This window comes from Rattus norvegicus, chromosome 15 (genome assembly GCF_021556685.1).
Source record: "Rattus norvegicus strain SHRSP/BbbUtx chromosome 15, alternate assembly SHRSP_T2T, whole genome shotgun sequence".
Classification (NCBI taxonomy): domain Eukaryota; kingdom Metazoa; phylum Chordata; class Mammalia; order Rodentia; family Muridae; genus Rattus; species Rattus norvegicus.
In genome coordinates, this window is record NC_141548.1 from 74,827,841 (window position 1) to 74,832,955 (window position 5,115).

Sequence of the window (5,115 nt, forward strand, 5' to 3'; positions counted from 1 at the left end):
AGTCACTGGAGCATAGACAGCTTAGATAACATGACAAAACTGGCATGAGGCTTACTCTGTCCCAAGTCAGGTCATTTCACTTCTTGCCTTCTTGAATCCTTCTTTCCTTACTAAGTTATGTCCATCTCTAGGTTTGTCTCCTTCCATTACAATACACTCCAATTATTTATTGCAAACCAAAGTTTGAAAATGTGGATCTACATTGGTTTCAAACGAATAGCACCACTCGTATTTCCCTAAAAGAAACGCAGTCATTACCAGAAGAAATTAGGTTAGCCTTGAAAGCTGTCTTCCCCCAACAGAGGTGACAAAAATGATTTAATCGAGGCATTGGAAAGTTATTTAATGCATTTAAATTTTGGTGAAAAAGAGCAGTTAAGTGAATATGGAAACTCTGAAAAAGTTTGTGTTCCTTAAATCTGTGGGAAACTCTGTTTTGTTTCTTTCTTGTAAGCTAACAGTTTTGGAAGTGTGAGGAAGGAAGACCATTAACTCCAGGAACATTTTCTGGCTAATGGCTGTCATATATTAAAAACAGCACATGCTACATAATTTTTGAAAAGCATAGACTTCAGAAAAGGTAACGAAGCTACTTGGGAGTCTTTTGAAACAAAGGGTTATCAGGTATTTCCTAAGCAATTTTCAGGTTTAAAAAAAGTCAATAAATATGGAAATACAATGTGGCCTAGAGAAAGAAAAAAAAACATGATATATGGTATGCTGAAAGCTTTTCTTCCTTTAAGTTTTAATCTGGAACTTCAAGGACAATAGAAAAGCTAATCAAATTTGCAGTTAAGACTTTCATAACAGGCTAAAGTCTAAAAAAATCATAAATACAGCTATAAAAGAGGTACACTTGTACATTAATTATTTGAACTTGTACTTATCAGTGCAAGAAGCTCAAAAGTCCCACAAATTAATAAACTATCATTCGAAGTGCACATTTACTTGTAAGGAGTAATTCCTCCAGGATAGCCAGTTACATTAGTTCTAACTTAATTTCTGATAATTTCACATTTCTTCACACAGTGTGACACAGTATGACTAATTAATGATCGTAAAGCATTTTGAGAATTCACTGTGCTGATATGAAAATTAAACAATATACTGAAAACAGTGTCAGATGTGTAGTACATTACTGGTCATTCGGAATGTTCAGGGAATTAAGTGACCATAACATTGTGTTATTTATTGAACTATTATTTGTCTTAAATTAGCATTGATACATATTTATATTCTACAGAACTGTTGAGAGACTATTAAATTAATGATACTAATTAGATTTTTTAATTCAACCCTAGAATCATAAGTAGGGAAATGTCTCACAAACCAAGCATAAGAAACTGTGTTAATCTGTCGGCCATGACTATAATAATTTTTTTATCTTTTTATTAGAAATACAATCTTTTCTCATACAAAATATTCTGATCATAGTTTCTCCTCCCTCCACCCTTAGTTCATCCTACCTCCCTCCATTGCAAATCCATTCTCTTTCTGCCTCTCATTAGAATAGAACAGGTATCTAAGACAGAAACCAACAGGACATAATTAAAAGAAAACGAAAACAAAAAATCAAACAAACAAGCAAAAACTAGATACAGTGAAAATAATAGAAGAGAACGTAGGGAAGAGCCCTAAACACATAGGCACTGAACAGAACACCAATGGTGATCAAGAATTGACAAATGGGACTCCATAAAATTGCAAAGTTTCTATAAGGCAAAGGACAGTTTCAATAGGACAAAATGGCAATCAACAGATAGGAAAGATCTTTATCAATCTGACATCCAGTAGAAGGCTAACATCTAATATATACAAAGAACCCAAGGAGTTAGACCCCAGAGAATCAAATAATCCTATTAAAAAAAGGGGTACCCAGCTAAACAAAGAATTCTCAACTGAGGAATATCAAATGGCTGAGAAGCAGCTAAAGAAATGTTTATCATCCTTGGTCATCAGGGAAATGCAAATCTAAACAACCCTGAGATTCCACCTTATACCAGTCAGACTGGCCAAGTTCAAAACCTCAGGTGACAACAGATTCTCATGAGATATGGAGAAAGAGGAACACTCCTCTATTGTTGGTGGGATTGCAAGCTGGTACGATCAGGAAAATATCATCGTGAGTGAAAACCCAATCCCAAAACAACACACATGGAATACACTCACCGATGAGTAGATAGAAGCCTAAAGCTGGAAATACCCATGATAGAATTCATAGACAACATGAAGCTCAAACATGAAGATATGAAGATCAAAATGTGGATGCTACAGTCCTTTTTGGAGGGGGAACAAAACACTCTTGCTAGGAAATATAGGGACAAAGACTGGAACAAAGACTGAAAGAAAGGTCATCCCGAAACGGTCCCACCTCTGGATCCATCCTATATGTACCCACCAAACCCAGTCACTCTTAGCTGATGCCAAGAAGTGCTTAGTGACAGGAACCTGATATGGGTCTCTCCTGAGAGACTCTGCCAGAGCCTTACTGATACAGATGAGGATGCTTGCAGATAACCAACAGACATAGCACGGGAACCAAAATAAAGGAGTTAGAGAAAGGACTAAAGGAGCTGAAGGGGTTTGCAACCCCATTGGAAGAACATTAACATCAACCAACCAGATCCCCAGAGGTCCCAGGTACTAAACCACCAACCAAAGCATACACATAGAGAGTCCCATGGCTTTAGCCTTATATGTTGCAGAGGATGGCATTGTCTGGCATCAATAGGAGGAGAAGTCCTTGGTCCTGTGAATATTTATTCCCGCAGTGTCGGGAATGCCAGGGCATAGAGGTAGGAGCGGGTGAGTGGGAGTGGAAGCATCTTCATAGAAGCAGGGGAAGGGGTAAGGTGGGATGTGGGGAGGCGAAGGCGATAATACTTGAAATGTAAATACATAAGATATCCAATAAAAAAACAGTAAACTAAAACAAAAACCATCACACCAAGTCTTGATATGATAGCCAAAGGAAAGGAACACAGCACCAAATACAGGGATGAAAACCTGACACTGAATTCTGAAGAAATGCGACATAATATTGGATTCAAGAAATCTTTGAGTCTTTCTAAATCTTTCTAATTTATGCAGTTCCCTGAGCCAGGATGATTTTTCTGTTGATTAGTTTATATCTAAATGCTCTATCAATGTTTTGTACATTCACAAGTTACTCTTTTGCAATTATCTTTTGCCACACTAACTGGACATTGGCCTGCTGTGTTCTGCTGTGGCATGAATTCCTGGCTACTTACGACTCCTGAACATCTACACACAGATTTCATATACATAGCCATTATTTTTGTTGTTCGGATGAGGTCCTGACCACTTTTGCCTAGGTCTTGGCAAGAGGATGTCTTCAACTTGGCAGCTCAACCTATGATTTTACAAAGAATATTGCACAATATTTAAAGTCAAAACATTTCTATTACTAGCAATGAGTGATTTTTCATACCAAATAGAAAGTTAAAGCTAAAATAAAAGACAAAGCAGCTATTAAACTTTTTGTGAAAGTATTCGTTATAAAATGTGTTTTAAAAAGATATTCTTTTCTACTCAGTTCCCAGGAAATCACATATTTCATTTTTTGTATTTTAGTATTGCTATTATAAGCTATAAATAACTCCTAAGATAGTTTCCTATATATGTCTTTGATAAAGAAGACTTTAGTCCAGAGAATCATTCCTTCCTCTGGACTCCTCCATCAATGTTTTTATAGTGTTCTTTCTTTGGCATTGATTCTGCTGCTTCTGCAGTATTACTGACTTAACAAAGTTTCATAGAGTTTTTTTTTTTTTTTGAAAACTCACAGGCTTGTAAACTTTTCCATTTTTCTCTGTGTCATGAGAGGTCATTTGGCACTGAAGTGTAAGTACATGGGAAAGTACATAGGTTTATATACATGAATAGAAATATATGCTACATATATAGATACATGTGATTATGTAGTTATACATGCATTCTAATATGCCTGTATTATCATTAGATTATTTTATGATAGATTGAATGCATATTCTATCCCAATATCTACCACTGTTTAAATTATGGATGGAACCCACAAGTCATTACATGTAAATTGTGTGGTTTATAACTCCTAAGAAATATACTCCAGGAAGAAGGAAAAGAAGCCAGTCATGTCCCAGTGGAGAAATCTGATCCTTTCTGCCTCAGTCTGTGATCACGTTTAACAGTGAAGGTGTTATGTGTGCTCATTTAAGCACTGTTGATATGACAGAAAACAGCTGCGTCCACCATCATTCAAAGAGTCATGATTCCATTCAATCAATAGAACCTTGTCAGAAGACACGACTGGAGAGTAGACACCCAACCAGGACTTTTAAAATATTTTAAGTTTTTCAAAATAGAAGATGACTGAGGAATTGATATAGCAAGAGATCTAGAACATATAACCACTAAATGCAGTGTGTTCTTGTCTATTTTGTGGATATTTTACATGACTGAGGACAGCAGGCACCACAGGAAAATCTGCTAGAAAAGAATGCAATCTATTTAATCATTTTAATGTTGGATTAGAAATTAATAAATTATACTAATTCAAGAAACACTAAATTTTAGTGCAAGGGTATGGTATGTAAAAATTCTTCTTATTTATAAAATAATATATTCCAAGTTTTGGGACCACTATCCACTTATGAGTGAGTGCATGCCATGTATGTTCTTTTGTGACTGGGTTACCTCACTCTGGATGATACTTGCTACTTCCATCCATTTGCCTAAGAATTTCAGATACTCATTGTTTTTAATAGCTGCATAGTATTTCATTGTGTAAATGCACCCCATTTTCTGCATCCATTCCACTGTTGAAGGACATCTGGGTTGTTTGTGGCTTCTGCTATTATAAACAAGGCTGCTATGTACATAGTGGAGCATGTGTCTTTGTTGTATATTGAATCATTATTTGATATATGCCCAGGAGAGGTATAACTGAGGTAGCACTATGTCCAGTTTTCTGAGGAAATGTCAGACCGATTTCCAGAGTGGTTGTACCAGCTTGCAATCTCACCAACAATGGAGTAGAATTTTTATTTCTCCACATCCCTAACAGCATCTGTTGTCACCTGAGTTTTTGATCTTAGTCATTCTGACTGCTGTGAGGTA